The following is a 16928-nucleotide window of genomic DNA, read 5'->3' on the forward strand; positions in this document are numbered from 1 at the left end:
ATGTTTCCTTTGGGGAAGCGGGGCGAGGAGGAGACGAGACCACCCACTGGTACTCGGCAGAGCTGGTGGTGCTGAGGCTGGAGGGGTCCCCCTCAGTGAGGTAGGCTCACTGCAGTTCCAGGTGGCAGACCAAGGCTTTGACAGGTGAGAGGGGCCAAAGGTAAATGAGTGGATTATAATAAGCAGATGGAGTGGGGGATCCAGGAAGGGTACATTACAGTTTTTCTATTAGATAAACTTCTGTTTTTCCCAAACAACCTTAAGTGATAAAAGGACATCTGACAGCTGTTAGGGTAGCTCTGAGAATTTATAGAAGAACCGAACAATCCACTTCCGGAACCAAGACATCAGCCAGAGCAGATTCTGTCATTGACATTTTCTGGGGCTCCCTCATGATGTACTGTGCTCCAATAACATCCACTTTCAAGTTTCAGGTTCTTGAGGGAGACTGTGGCCCCAATCAAGTGTGACAACAATCAGCCATGGTGTGGGCCTGGTGGCTGTGAGCTGGAGAAGTCACCCCAATTGGGTCTGTGACAGGTGGGCAGGGGGTGGCCAAAGGGTACAAGGCCCGGTGGCTGGACAGGGGTTGGGTGGGCCAGAGAGCAGGAACCAAAAAGCAGCCTTGGCAGTGCCCCGGCACGGAGCAGCACATCTCAAACCTTGTTGTCTGCAGACCTCTTCGTACTTTTAAAAACTGAGTATCCCAGAGAGACCTAGGTGGGCTCTGTTTATCAATAGTGGCCTTATTAGAAATTAAACCTGAGACGTGTTTAAGACACAAGCGCATATACAAGCATGCTGTTGGTTGTCAGAGCCATGATGTCACCACACCCCGAAGCCTCTGGAAGACTCCGCCATATGCACCCAGGAGAGAGAACGAGAGAAGGTCAGCGACGTCCTACTCTTCTGAAGTTAGTTCTGACCTTGGATACCCTCTGGAAGTGTCTTAGAGTCCCGCGGGTCCAGACCACGCTCTGGGAACCCCGCTCAGCAGTTCAGAACATGTGCTCCAGAGCCAGACTGTCACATGTGGGACATGGCTCTGACTGCTTCGGCAAGCTCTCACCCATGCAGGGCCTCCACATCCTCGTCTGAGCATGGGTGACTGTGGTGCCTGCTGTAGGGCTGTGGGCAGGAGAGAAGGGTGCCCAGCACTGGCATGCAGTCACCTGTTGTCACTCTGATGAGGCCCAGCGCTCCATGGGAGGGAGAGCTGGACACAAGGCCCAGGCGTCGGGTCCCAGGTCCCAGGGGCAGGACAGGGGCCTGAGGACCCGCCTTGGGACCCAGGCTCAACTTTGGGGCCTCTGGCTCTGTGAGGGGGTCTAATGCTAAGTTCCCCCACTGGGAAGAGGCTCAGCCCTGGCCCAGGAGCCCGAGTGAACTGGGTGGGGGGGGGGCGTGTGCGTGCAGCCTCAATGGGTCCCGCTCCAAGGAGCAGGTGCAGCAGGAGGCCACGGAGATGAGATGTGGGCTGATAGCTCAGCAAAGACAGTTCTCCAAGAAACATCTTTTTCATGGTGTGCATGACTTGTATTTCTGAGACACATTATTTCTCTGCATCGATCAATAAAAATGTGAATTGGGCCAATTTATGAATATTTCATATATGACAAATCTAAGTTTTTTAATGCTCAAAAATGATTTAAAAGTCCTTCCATAAGCCTCAGCCTCCTGAATCCTTCTCCAAGCGTCAGTTGAGCTGTAGCCCAGCCCTCAAGGCAGGTGCTGCCATGGCCTGTGCCAGCCTCACCTCAGCCTCTCCCTCCAGGTCCAGCTCCCCAAGGGACATGGGACTCCACTTTCTTCCCACGAGAACCAGACACCTGGCTCGCCCATCAGGGGTTACTCTGAAGCTGAAGGCTGTAGGACAGACCAACTGACAGAGCCAGTGGGAGAAGCGGGCTGGGGAAGTGACATGGAAGAGCTCATGCACACACGTGACACGAAAGACACACACTCGGGTCACATGACCTGCCCTGGAAAACTGCCCAGCGATTAGACTGTGTGACGTTTGAACAATCACCACGGTAAAGTGAGGATGGAAAAGCAATCTCTACGGGGTCAGTCCATCTCCCCACACCACACTGGGATGCGCTGCCTGGGGCCCCCTGCTTTGGCGCCATCCCCCCGTCCTGGGCCCACCACGCCCACTCCCGCCCCTGCTCCCAGCTGTCCTCCCTCCAATGGGACAACTTTCAGTTTGGGGCCTTCACTGTCCCTGTCGATCGTTCATGAGCAGCAGCTCCCAGGGTGCCCAGGGGGCAGCACCTCGTCTCACTTCTCTGCCTCGCGCCTTGGGTTTCCTAACCAGTTACGCTCCCCAGTTTCTACCACAGCTCCAGACAGGAGCCACGGGCTCACCTCTCACGATCACGGGCGGAGGCCATCTGTTTCAACGTCTTAGCTAACAGGTGAGGACGTGCATGGGAGAAGCTGTAGATTCGCTCACAGCATTTCAGGAAACAGGGAAGACAGTTCAGAGCCTGTGACCACATGACCACATGCCAAGGTGTGGGGCACGAGGCTCCCCTCTCTCTCCTCTCTCTTCACGTGCCTTTTTTTCAGCCTTGGCCCTTTGGGCAGATACACAAGATCCATTTCTAGTTTTGTAAAACGCTTTGTAACCCCAGAGAGGAAGAGCCTTACCTAAATAAACAGGTATGTAAACATTGGAAAAGACTTTAACAGTATTTATACTCTTTAACACAAGCTGGCTTCCCTTGGCTGTTCTCGAAGTTGCATTCCTGTTACTACGCACTGAAGGGTTCTCTGAAGCCTAAGATGCCAGCCGATAAGGGATTCAGGAGGTTAGGGACTCTTGAAGGCCAAAGAATTCTCAGCATGCAAAGGAATGAAGTTATGAAAGTGGAAAATGAAACTCGCTGCTGTTAAATGCCATGGTGCCCCCCCACCCCCCAAGCCCATAGCTGTGCTATGTCTGGTGTGCAGGGGCCAGCCAGGACTAGCTGACGTCCCACCATTGTGTGACCACCTAGCAGGAAGGCTTACCCTACTTCTGAGAGCCTAGGAGCGCTTCTCACCAGGTGACCATTCTCACCTGGGCCAGAGCAGTGAAGTCATCTTCTTTGGGTCACACAGCTAATGAGGGGCAGAGCCAGAGCTCATAGGAGGTCTGGTGTCTCGGTTCAGTGTTCTTCCTACTGATGGACCCTGCTCCTCTGCCTCAGGTGGACAGTTCAAAATTAGCTGTGACTTTGAGTCTCAGGAGACCACATCATGAATCAGACTGTTGGGGACATGGGTTTTGCTGAACTGGATTTTGTCTGCTGCAGCCCTGTGTGACAGGGACTCAGTATTCACATCTGCTCTTGTCACCCCTTGTTCAGAACCTTCAGGGCTTGCCCTGCCCATCCAGCTTCTCATCCTGATTCTACATGAGGGTGGGTCTTCCTGAAGCACTGAGTTGAAACTTCTAGGAGGAAAAGACCACTTTATTTATTATTTTCATTTTAATTATGGAAAGAAGCAAAATTTACTTGACTTTTTAAGATAACACAGACATTTTGGACCTTTCAGGCTATTGCTGCCCTATAAGGCGTACTGAGTTTAGTTTCCTCACACAGGAAACTAAACTTTGCTCCTTCCCTCAGGATATTTTGAGGGAAGGAGCACAGAGGCAGGGCCAACCTCAGCTGTGATGGCCTCAGGGTCCTTCGCGATTTGGCCCCTCCCTGCACCTCCAGACCCCTCGCCCGCCTCATGAAGGGTGAAAAGCCACCCTGAATCACCCGGCATGTCCCAGACACACTGCTGCTTGTTCAGGGGGTCTCAACCTGGCACTATGAAGGTTTGGGGCTGGATGCTTCATTCTTGTGGGGGGCTGTCCGTACACTGTAGCAGCATATTGCACTAGAGGCCAGCAGCACCTCCATCCAAGCCCTGACCATCAAAAATGTCACCAGACTTTGGCAAATGTCCCCTGGGAAGCAAAAGAACACGTGGTCTGTAACCAACTTCGACGGTAGTGGACTTCCCAACGTGCATCTGTCCAGCAAACTACTCTTCTTTCACGCTCAACTCACATGTCATCTCTGCCTTAAAACTTCTGTAGCTGCCCTGGCAGGGAAGCAGTCCTGTCTCTGCTGGTCCCAAGCCTTACAGATTTACCCCCCACTTGGTGGTGCTTCTGTGGCACTGTAATTGTTTGTTTGTTCCCCATCCTCCACAAGGAGACTGTGAACTCCTAGAGGTCAAGGCTTTATACCTCCAAATCCATATTCTTAAATCCTGAGTACTTAGTACAATGTCTGACCCATAGAAGACGTGAGAGAAATGTTCACTGGACAATCTGCCATTCTAGGCTGGTAATTTCTGGTGATGACTCCTTAGGAAAGCATCACAGTTATCCTGTCATCTAAGGTCACCTGTGAAGCTCAGCCGTTGGCATAATCTTAGCATCACGACATCACTTGATACTTGCTTGGAAAATAACTTTGCCAAAGGAATAACCCAGATTTTATTCATCGTCATAGTAATAATAGTAGTAATATTAGTATTAGAGCAATGATAGCAGCTGCTGCCACGTGAGTGTCTTTTCTGTATTCTATTGGCTGTTCTCATTCTAATTGCTAACCCTTATAACATTTCTGTGAGGTGCGTCTTATTACTCCCATTTTACAGGTGGGGAGACTGAGGCTCTGAGAGTTTAATTCGCAAACTCAGCTTCCTGGTGGCACTGGGATAATATCCAAGGCAGTTTGACGCCAACCCCCAATCACTGCCCTGTCTTTGGTTTGCAGATTTTCATTCTTAAGGGTGATTCTCAAACAGTGGTCACTTGAAATTGGAATGGTCTCAGTGTACCAGATGAATGGGTGACTGAAACCCAGCTGCAACCTGTGTGACTTCTTATCACTGCAGTGACCTCGAATTCCATAAACATTTGGAGAAAATCACTTTGATGCTGCCTTTGCATACCCAAGTATTGGGGGATGGGTTGTGTAATCACATTATGTGGAGCTGTGAAGAGGGAACATCACTTAAACAGCTTACAAATTACTTTGAAGATGCACGTTAAAATCTAAGGAACCCATCGCCTCCAAGATCTTTACAAAAAGTAAGTGCTAATTGATTATGACAGTTTTGTCTTCGTGACTGGCACCATTCTCCATTTTCACTTCGTTAATATCACAGCTCGAACACCACCTTCTCCTCCATCCTCTCCCAGCCACATTCATACTGTACTATAACAACAGATGGAATTTATGCACAACTGGCTTTTCCCTCTCTTCCCATAGTTGATCAAAAGGAACAGCCTGAAAAAAAAAACAACCCTGGAATTTGCTGAAATTCTGATTTCTTTCAGCAGTTTTGTAGATTTTATAACTTATTTTTTATGAACCATGCAAGGTCTCTGGTCCCCAGCATCTGTTTGTTGCATCTGGGGAAAAAGATAAATTCCCCCTTTTATGCTACTGAACCAAATTTAAGAGCCAGACAAACAAACAGGTCTTAATAGAAGAGGACAGCGGCACAGCCCCCTGCCCTGTGCTGCCTAGCCTCTCTCCCGTCTCCGTGTGGACAGGAGGGGAGGACAGGGACGTGCCTTCTAGCTCGAGGCCTGCCAGCTTAAGGAGGAAGCCTGGACCTGCAGATCAGGCTATGAGTTGGTGCTACTCCCAGACAGGGGACCTGGGACGGGTGCTCATGAGCACACGCTTTTGGGAGGCTGCTGTGTACACATAAAACATACCCTGCATATCATTTACAATTTCTCAGACTTAAAGAATTGTGCCTGGTCACCCAGAGACGTGATTATACACCACAGAACTTCATTATAATAATGGCCCTGGTACTCCAACTTCTTTAAAGCCTCAGCTGTTCGATTGAGCCTCTTCAGCTCCATAACTGTTTATAAGATTAATAGACTCTGATGCATAATTGAGTCTCCCACCGGGAGAAGAAAAGAGAAAGCATCTAATCCTGGCCCTTGCAGATGTAACACTCCCATAATGAGAGGTCTGCACACACGGACGCGGGAAGGTGTGGGAGACTATGGAGGTGGGTGGCGGAGTTGCCCTGACAAGGTGGTCTGGGAGGGTCCTCGGGCACTCTCCTCTCAGAGGCTTGACTGGACACTGTGAAAAATAGATTTGGTTGCAGAGCCCCTGGGACGGGGGCCAGCTTTGCAGCAGGGAGCAAAGCCTGGGCTGGGAAGTGAAGACGAGCAGGACAGGGCCCCAGCAAGGAAAGAAGTGGAAGGAAAGGGAAGTGGATCCACAGAGGACCGGCCTTATGGCCTTCCAGTTGGGGTCAGTGGAGCCCAGGGGGAGAATGACGCTTTGGGCTCCTCATTCCCTTTCTGGGATCACAGGATCTGCAGATGGACCCCCTCCTGGAGGACAGAGGACACCTGCTTTCAAAGCAAATGAAAGCTGGAAAGGATGGCAGGGCAGGTTTTCCTGAGCACAGAGGAACTCAGGACCGGGGCATTCCCAGTGGGGCTCTGGTGAGTCAGCAAAGGCCTCCTGAAGGAGCTGAAGGTCAAAGGAAATGAAGGTGTTGAGTGAGAGGACCGGGAGGAAGTGGCCATGACGCGGGGGGAAGGGCAGCAGCCAGGCACGGAGGCAGGAGAACTGACTCGTCAGGGCTGGGAAGGAGATCTGCCTGGACCAAGACCAGCCAGGACGGAAACACCCAGGACACCTGGTCACTGTGTCAGATCAGCACTCAAAGTCCTACATTTCCATCTGACACGCCCAGGAGGTCACTGGTAGACAAGTCACCGAGTCCCTTACCATGACTTGAATAAAGGAAGGAGGTCTCAGGAGCAGATGGAAACAGGAAGCAAGCTTATTTTACACGGCTCTCCTTGTCTAGCTGTGCCTCTTCTCTTAGGTTATTTTAGTGTTCCAGAAAGTTGCCACGTGGCTTGCAGTCTTACTGAAAACAAAAACAGAGCAGGCAGGAGAGGAGATGGAAATGGAGAGAGGGCCCTATTTTCTACTCTGGGGTGCTGAGGGTCTCACACGTAAAGGAACTCATCTGTTTGAGAGAAGTCTGGATTGCGCTTTCATTCATCGATTTCTGCTTCTCTCTCTTCCACACAATCTGCTTCTTCCCAGGCTCCTGGAAGACCCAAAGCAGATTGCAAAGATAAGTCTTATCTCTGCCTCTGTTTTCCTCTTAATTGACCACCAAATGACCCCAGAGTGAAGAAGGAAGGTCAGGCCCATAGTCGTGTGCCATAATTCACACATTGGTATGGTAAGAACCTGGTGCAGAGGAATAAAGCCTCATCACGGACTCCTAGCTTCCATCATTATTTAGATGTGTGTTCATCTCTAGGAGACACGGCATGCTTCTAAAAGTGCATTTTGCATCATGGCATAAAGACGCCCCTCCCTGCCAGTGTACATTTAATCCTTCCTGTCATTTTCAGGGATAAAAGAAGCAGGGCTGAGAACTCTCAGTATCAGTTTATTGACTTATAAGAACTATCAACCTTTTGCAGAGATGGAAAAAAAGCACACTCAATACAACACACTCTGGTTGTATTGGGGCCTGCTAGGTGCTAACTTGACAAGGCAAGGAGATAAAAGTTCGGCTCCAGCCTCTGTCAACCTCACCGGATCGGAATGCGGGTACTTAACATAGGAGTCAAACCATTCCGGGGCACTAGATTGCTTTCCACTCGTAGGTCTACTAAATAAATAGAAAAGTAATTAACAGTGCACTATGGCACATGTATCAGCTGGAATTTCATTAGAGCAGAACTGGGTGAATCGAGACGTAATTGTGTGTCCCACCGTCTAATGAAGCTCTCGTGCTGGCTTTCTCTCTGCTTCTCCTCAAGAAGAGAAATTTCCAAATTTCCTATTATAGCTTCACTTTGACCAAGGGAAAAAGAAAAAAGAAAAGAAAAATCTCAAATGCCTGAGATTAGTCCAAAAATAAAGAATTCTTCTCATCTTTTTCATTTATTTTGGTCTTGAAATCCATGGATGATTATCTCTCTTTTGTTGTATTTTTCCTTTTCTTTGTTTTTTCTCCATTGTTAAATATCTGAATTTTGAAATGCTCACTGAATGTCTTATTATTATTTCCCCCTTCTTTTGGAGAATAATTGGCATTATGACATTTATAACAGTAGGAAGAAATGAAATTTCATAGGAAGGAAATTTATGCTCAGTTGGAAAAAGAAAAGACATTGAAGGCATTTATTTTTAACCAGCTTTTAGAAAATATATCTGAAAGTACTAAGTTCAATTTCACATGTTCAGAATGATATAACCTAATTTTAGCATATTAATTAACAATAAAAGTAGTGTTTTGCCTCTTACAAAGAAACAAAATAATTAGCTTACTGAGGAAATGGGGTCATATGATTTGACTTTGAGAGGGTAATGAATGACACTGAGTCACTTAACAAAAAGGTTTTGCAAAGCAGCTCTGGCTGTAGAGTCTGTTTGGAATTCTTTGTTAGCTACCTACGGCCAACCGGTTTTCTCCATCTCCAAATGTTACCTGTCCTGATCCAGACTGAACGGCACACACTTCAGCAGGGCCGGCGGCACTCCTCAGAAAGAATGCTGAGCTGGAGGGGAGGCAAGCATCTGACGACTTTCAAGGATGAGCTGAGTGTCCACAATGCTCCCTGAGTCAATAAACACTAAGGTGCTTGTTACTCATGGAAGAAATTCCAACATTTTTGCATCGTATCTATTAGGACCTTTGAACTTGCAATATTTTGTCCCACTTCACATAGCTTCATTCCTGTTGAGGGGAGCGGGGAGCTAGTCTTTCAAGTGGTTATTATAAAGCTAAGTGCATAAATATGCATGAGAGGTCATTATTACCACAAGATGATACTTAAAAGGTTCAAGTGTCTCTTACTAAGATTTTTCAACTTGTTTGGTTGACAGTAAATCAAAGTCTCCAGTTTTTCGATGCTGAACTTTGCCTTTGATTGTTCTTTCAAGGTTTGCAAAGAAACTATTTCAGAGCCCTGACTGGCATTCATTCATTCACTTGACAGATAATTAGTGACATTTAATTACCTGTGTCCATTTATGCAGAATGTCATATATAAAGCATTGTCGCCAGATCTCTGAAAGTTGAATCTCGGAATTTCTAGATTTTGAGCTGGAACTAAGGCACAGAGAAGCTAAGTAGTGACTTGTCCCACATCATGCTGAGTCATATAGGCAAGACTGGAAATCAGATCTGACCTCTGACTAATGAGCCAGGGCTCTGAAAGACTTGAGAGACCAAAGCACAGAATCAACCGGGAACCATGATAATGAACAGCTGCATTCGACCTATGTCTTCCCTCCAGAACTTGATATTTCAAAGGGGAAATCATATATAGTGTTACCAGAACTTTAAAGGCACTTAAACATGACATTCACATACAGAATTGACTTTAAGTTCAACCTTACGCTTGCAGCAAATTCCCACTTGCAGGAGATAAAATGTTCATCTTTAGGATTAACTATCCATGTAGCCCTACCCTCCTGGGGGAAAAGAGTAAGGTGATGGGAAACAAAATGGAGACAGCAGCCTAGTTCCTCTCATTCTGTGGGTGGGAATCCCACTTAAGTAGTCTGTGGAGTCTGATGACCTTTTTACTCCCAGAGTAACAAAGAAAACGCAGTTTACAAACATAAAGCAGTCCTTTCTGAAATTTTTGCTCACAACCTCTGATTTCCTGGATGAATCTTTGGGAAGTGGAGCAGATGGGTGCCAGGTGACAGAGGCATGCCCTCTTCCTCCGTGTGGTTCATGGTGTGACACGAGCACCAACGACCGTCTTCCACACGAGGCTGTCTCTGAATCCTAAGGTTGGTCTCTTTTGGGGACATGGCAATAAAAGAGAACTGTGTAAAAAGATAGAGGCAAACTCTTTAAAAATCAGGGCTGAACTGACCGAGCATGGACTCCCATCAATAGAGCTCTTTGAGAACGCGTCGCTTTTGCAGTCTTCCTCAGACAGCTTTCCAAGGTTGGAGCTCATGGGTTCTCATTTGTTCTTACCCAAAGCTGACACATTTAAAAATTGTCTTGGCTGGTCACATGGCCACGGAGATAGTGGAAAGAGTGTACACTGTGCAGCCCAGTTTGGGTTTGAATCTCCGCTTCTGCATTTACCAGCTATGGGAACTTGGGCGAGTGACCTAACTCCTCAGTTTCCCCATCTGCTAACTAGAAGTAACCCTCCTCACCTCAGCTCTCAGGATGGTCAGGGTTAGAGGGGTGACACACAGTGGGTCAGGTCCTGGAAGAAGCTCAATCAAGGCCCACGTCCGCCGTCAGCCTTCCAAGTTCTTCCCAAGGGACAAAGTCTTCAGTTGTGTTTGAACGCACCTTGGTCTTCCTCAAATGCCCAATAATCATTTATCTGATTTGTAAATCACTTCTGTGCATCTCTTTATTGTTTTCTTGAATGTTTTGTTTTAATATTTTATTGTTTTATAATTTTAATGTTTATCAAAGCTGCCATTTTTTATAATACATTCTGTTTGTATCATTTTCCTCCCCTTATATTGTGATTTGAGTTTCAAAGGGACATGCCTTTCCTTTTTCTATTCCCTTCCTAATTTAGTCTTTTATCCCCCTTTGCAGCTCAAGCAGTTTGCTTACCTGACCGACTACTAGAAGAGCAAAAGACCCCTAACCCAAGGGCTTCTTTCATTGTAAATTACACTATCTTCTGCAAAACCCAGAAATGCAGTGTCAGGTGGGACCTCAGAGGTGACCACCATCGTCTCTGCAGTAGGCCGCCAGGATAATCGTGCTGGATGAAAATGGAGACCTATGGAGACACAGAAACGCGTCCTGCATAGCCCCTCCTGACTCCTAGGCGTGTTTCTTTAACAAGGTAGATTTCCACCAGGTGGGTTGGGGATTTCTCCAGGATGGTTTGTCACTGTATGCTGACTGCCTCTAATCCTGTTGGGAAATAAGTTCACAGTTCTCTGGGAGCCATGTGTACTTTCTGTTTGCGACCCTGCATTTATCAAAATATTTTGCTCAGAATCTTGGTTCAGGTATTCCAACTTTTCACAAACGACTTGCAAACATGTACACATGCAAATATCATTATCAGATTGACTTAGTCTCACCCTGGACAGATATTTATTTATTCACATTCTACAAATTAAATATTTCTGCATCTGCACAACCCCCATTCCACCATTAGTCCTGAGTTATTCAGCCAACTTTTGCTGAGCTCCCTGGAGGCGCCAGGCTCTGGGCCCCACCCACTCGCCTCTTAGCTTCTGTGCTAATTCTCGACTTTCCGTCTTCCTTCCATCCCTCAGGAGTCCTTTTTGTTACTGTGCTCTGAGGTGCCCACACAGAATATAATATCCCATGACAGGATGTCTTTCCGTGTGCAAACCAAAATAGCACTGGCCTTTGTGCGGCTGTATTCCTTTCTAAACTTGTACTCACATGACGTCTAGTCTCACCTCTCGCACATTTTGGTCACTTTGATGGCACACATTGTGAAGAGCTGTGACAGATCTAAGTTGACATTTGAGCTCCTTTATTTGTTAAGTTTTGAATCCATTCATATTTTTTCTCCTCACCACTATTTTAACTGTGTTCCTGGTGGGAAGTCAGATGCTTGTGTTTTTCAATCCATTTTCCTTCCTCTAACAAAGATGGTAAAGAAATCCCACCTAAGCTTGGCAAAGGGGCTCAAATACATTCTTGGAAAGTAACAGTTTATGTAGTCTCATTTTAAATAACAGAATATCTTCTTTAAAAACATTTAGAGCTGGATGAGAATTGAGAAGTTCCCAGGCCCAATCCCTTTCTTTATGGATTGAAATCAGGGTTCCGAGCAGCCCTGTGACGTGACCGAGCTCCTTTTATTGATTTATCGGGGAGTGTGCTTCTGAGTCAGAATTCGAATCTTGGCCTCCTGACACAATTCAGTGTGTGGGTCTTTCTTTCGAGGTCATCTCTTTATTTGAAAACAATATACTCGTATATATAAAAGAAAGGACAAAAGTCAACTTCCTTCCATTGCCACATCAAATCAAACACATTTCCAGTGCTCTGTGTCACAGACCTGCTATTCAATCCCTGCATACTGAACCTCTGATTAGCAGTATTTCCTTCCTCAGGGAGCCCATCAGCTCGCCCTGGTGTAGTTTCCCTCTGAACCTAACACAGCCGCAGGTCTCTCTTCCCAGCATCCCCGTTAATCTCTTATAATCGTGGCATGTCTGCATTAATTTGTCATTGGCAGCCACGCCTGCTAATGTGGCCTGACGGACTCTGTTTGAAGCCCTCCCTTGATAGAGATTATGTTTTATTTTGGACAACTCTAATTGTTAGAAAGTTCGCCCTCTAATCAAGCAAACTCTGCCGTCCTCTTGCTGTCCTCACAGGGCCCGTTTTGCTCTAAGCCCTTCCAATGGACTTGACTTGCAGGCAAGCAGCCCTCTGGGACTGAACCCGAGGGAGACTTTTATCCTCAGGAATGTTCCTGGGCCTCCTCCTGCTCATTCATCTCCACTGTCCTGACTGCTCCACTTTGGTTCCTCATCCTGTTTTGCACTGAAGCTTGGTCATGAGCGGCCCAGTTGGACTGCCATCTCAGCCTCTTCCTGGACCTTTCTCTGGGATATGGCCTCGCGCCTGGCCCTCCAGTCTCCAGGATTTTTACTGTGCTGGATGCGCTGACCCCAAGGCAGGACGGCGTGGGGTAGGTGGCTGGCTCCACCCTTGTTCAGCCCCGTCGGTTTGGGAATGTTCCTGAGACTCCAGGTCCTAGTTCTGTCCTCTGGAGTGGCACAGGGTACATCTAATCCCTGCTAGTATTTTAGGAGTGTGACCCTATCCCTGCCGCATGGCTCTGCCCCCTCTCCTGTGCATTCTTTTGAAGGATGGATATAAATGCTGGCACCTGTAGAGTTGGTGTCTGACCTGTACATAGACCAGAGTACATTTTCCTGCCTCAGCTGGAATATTCTACTTTGATTGGTGCCGATTCTCTTCATCGATTTTATTTGTTAGCACGGCTGTACCCTGAGCTTGTGGTCAACGAAATCCATCCATCCATCTCTTTCCCCTTCCTACAAACTACTGCCAAGCCTGATCTCTGTTATTCTCTACTTACATCACTTACTCATTTGCAAACTCTTGTGTACCTTGTTAATTCATATTTTTACTTGCATTTATTATTCTAGCCTACTGATACCTTTTTGACTCGCGATTCCTTTGTGTTCTTTCATATTTCCTCCAAGTTTTCATTGTGCAGTTGTTTAACATGCAAATACTTTGTGCATCAAAAGCATAGATAAAAGTGTTTAGTGGGGTGTGGGTTCACAATTCTGAGACAGCTTTACGAGTACAAATAAGTAAATGGATAGTGGATGGCGGGAGCCGGGTTTCTTACAGTTGGGAGAGGGAAGTTACAGAACACAAGGGAGGAGGCTACTAAGTCAGGCCATACTTAGCTTAGTATAGATGCAGGTAGATGGCTACACAAATAAGTATAGATGTGTGTGTGTGAATTAGTGGACATACCTGTATTTCCTGCCTTCGTCTGCTAGGAGGACCCAGAAGCACGGACACTCCAGTAGCATTGAACACATCCAGGGCCCACATCTTGGCTTCTAAATGCAATTCTCCAATAAAAGGGGCCAGGGTTTCTTGAAGAAATGGCTCATTCTAGGACTGAGTCAGGAAAAATACAAGATGAGGCTGGAGGAAAAAGCGAGGAAGTGCTCAAATAACATAAGGACGGGTGTGGACCTGTCAGAGGGACACAAGAGCCAACTTGAAGATGCTCTCAATGGCCAAAGCTATAATGATTGGAGCAAAAAAATAAATAATGTAGTACTGTCTTATAACTCAAAGTGTAAAATAAACCTACACGAGTCCATATTGACATGAATAAATACATAAATAGAAGCGAAAGGACAAGTATTTCTTACAGAGGAATCCCAAATAATTTACATAGATACTTCCCTTCCCCAACCATCTGCCCTTGACTGACTGCTTTTGGTGACTTCTTCCAAAGAATAGAGTATGGGAGGGGGAGGAAGTACCTTTATACCAAACAAACCAGTTAAACACGACTTTGGTCAGGTGATCAAGGTTAATGTCATTGTAGATATGTCATGTAGATATGTCATGTACCCTTGATATGAAGTGAGGAGAATGAGACTTTGTCTCTGGTTTTCCCCACCAAAGCCCATTAACTGTAGTCTAGTCATGAGAAAAACATCAGAAAAAAACAAAATTGGGGGCCAGTCTACAAAGTAACTGACCAATAGTCCTCAAAGCTGACAAGCCACCAAAAACAAGGCAAGACTGAAAAACTGTGACATAGCAGAGACCAAGGAAGAAACGTGATGAGATGATACCGTCTTTGCAACTTTTCTGTATATCTGACATTATTGTTCCCCACAAATTATTGAAAAATAAAAATAAAAGAAAGGAAAATACATGACATTTAAAATAGTGTTCGGTAGACAAGAACAATAAACTTGTCATATTCTACCAGTGACCTCTTGCTAGTTGGTATCAGTGTAATAATCACAATTTTTCTACTGAATCAGACCGACCACAGGTGTCCCTCCTGGTGGGCTAGGTGGCGCCAGGCTGGACTTGTCCCAGTGGCTGAAGCAGGGTCTTTAGCGCCAATGTCTTTCCCATCACAGCACATGGGTGTATCTAGTTCCAGAACCTTGCACTTCCAAGGCTGTTGTGCTCCTCTATGCTTCCCAGACCACGTCCAGACATTACTACTTTTTACTTTCTTTTCTTTTTTTGTAGAAAATGTCTACTTAGAAACCCACTAGTATTTAAAGCTAAACATATGTAAGTCCAAAGTCCACATTAAGTTTCCCTCATGCTGTAATCTTTCCGTTTTTCAACGATCTTATTCCGATCATCCTCATAGTTACTAACTGGCGGGTTTTCTTTAATTTTTCCATCCTTTGTCTCTGAGATTCAGCCCATCTCTGACCTGCCAAGGAGGCTGCTTTCTGCTGCTGCTTTCTGCTACTGCTCTCCGCCTCCATTCACGCAGTGGGTGGGGGCTCCAATCCCCCGCTTCCAGACAGGTTCCTCCACTGCCTGCCCTCCCCCCCCCAACCTGCATTTACAGAACTTCCCGACTAAGGGACCATTTTCCATGGAAACCTCAGTGTCTGTCATTTCCTCTGAAATGAAACTTGCAACTCTTAATTATGCGCTTTGCAGCCCTCCACCACGTGTTTCTTCCACCTAAGACACAGATGAAGTACCAGCTAGCTTCTGCATCAGGCCTCAGACTCGCCCCATGGCTGGGACTTGGCTGCCCTCTCCCCACAGCTTGTCCCCTGCAGTGTGTTCTCCCTGGCGGGTCACCTGCCTCCCTTCTGGACACCAACCCACATTCCTCCCACACCTCATCACATGCCTTTACGAAGCTTTTGAGTCAAGTTCCCTTCAGGACTCCGAGTCACTCCAGCTATTTCTGCCACTCCCTGACATTCATGAACAGCTATGGAATATATACATGCATCCTTCTGTGTCTGTAATTCTTGTTCTGGACTTGACGTGAATGTCAGCACTTTGGGTTCATAAGCATATAAGCTCTGTGTCTTTAAGAACTTCTTATATTGTTTGTATGCATGGAGTTTGGTAAAGTGCTGTTGGAACAACTTTCTTCCCTATCCGTTGTTTGAACACAGGTGTTTGAACAATGACACACAATGTTAGTTTGCTCAGTTTGTTTTTCTTTACATGAGTAATGATTTGAAGCCTGGCCCTCCTCTGGCAGGACCCCTCAGCTCACGTTTTAGGGGGCTTGTCCCCACGGGCTTCTGTCGCACTGCCTCAGCCGAGGGTCTGACCCACCAGCCTAAGAGTCACCCAAATCAGTCTGAACTAACTGTACGAGTAGAGACCCCTAAGACCCCTCGTGGGAGACTTGGCGGAGGACGTTGAAGCATGGTGTGGACACTGGGCCCTGCCTGATCGAGGCGTTCCGTGACACTGATCAGAAATGCTTTTAAGTTTCCCCAGTACAATCTGTGCTTGGGAAACCCAAGCCCCACTTCAAAAAACTGCTCTTCTACAGATGGAAGCTTTAGAAGAACATTCTCATAGCATTTCCCGTTCTTCTGTGACAGTCAGCCCGTCGTCGTACTTACCAAGCTCCACCAACCCCAGTAAATATCTGTTCTCTGGGACACACAGAAGGCCGTTTTCTGAGTCCAGCACTTCTTCTTACTTCAGTGCTGCTACGGATATCCACTGCTCCCATTCGCTGTCTCTCTCTTGGTGTTCTTGTGAAGAGACAGGGTGTTTCCTAACCTCCTGCCGGTGATCTGAGCCTGCTGAGCAGAAGGTCAGGATGGGGGAGGAAACACAGCCACCTTTGGCCTTCACTGAGGTGCTGCCAGGGATGGCCCTGGTGTTGTGTGTGTGCGCGCGTGTGTGTGACTGTGTGAGATTGAGTGTATGTGTGTGACTGTGTGTGCGCATGCATGTGCTGTGTGTGTGTGTGTGTGCGCGCGCGCGTGTGTTTGTGTATGACTGTGTGTGAGATTGAGTGTGTGTGTGTGACTGTGTGTGCACATGCATGTGCTGTGTGTGTGTGTGTGTGTGTGTGTGTGTGTGTAGATAACCGCCCGCAGGATCAGGAGTGTGGCTGTGGGTGCAAAGTGAGCTGGTGGAGGAGGGAGGCTGATGAGTCTGCAGCTGTCCTTCCCCTCGGCCCCAGCAGGGAACCACCACCTGGGGCTTCCAGGGGTCAGGAATCTGCTCCTCACTCACCTGCGCTTCACCATTCTCCCTTTTATTTCCAGCAGGGTCACCTAACCACCCAGCAGCCTCAAGGTTCTCGTTTGTGAAATGGTGACAATACCGACTGCAACGTGAGGACTAAGTATGTGGGGACTGGCTGAGACAGAAAATGTGTGGGAAGGGGCTTTTGGGGGTGAAAAGACTTT

The 16928-nt window shown here is 47.1% G+C and overlaps 1 long non-coding RNA gene across 1 annotated transcript; it reads right to left on the minus strand.

Moving 5' to 3' along the window:
• Nucleotides 1–726: 726 nt before the first annotated feature.
• LOC109457139 (uncharacterized) lies at nt 727–16524 on the minus strand. Its single transcript, XR_016020017.1, has 5 exons — nt 16128–16524; nt 13510–13659; nt 6765–7095; nt 3065–3439; nt 727–2579 (listed from the first exon to the last, which is right to left on the minus strand). It is a non-coding gene; the product is annotated as an uncharacterized LOC109457139 (long non-coding RNA).
• Nucleotides 16525–16928: the final 404 nt, after the last annotated feature.

The sequence above is a fragment of the Rhinolophus sinicus genome, chromosome 2 (assembly GCF_057876585.1).
Source record: "Rhinolophus sinicus isolate RSI-liver-muscle chromosome 2, RSI-T2T, whole genome shotgun sequence".
NCBI classification, from domain to species: Eukaryota; Metazoa; Chordata; class Mammalia; order Chiroptera; family Rhinolophidae; genus Rhinolophus; species Rhinolophus sinicus.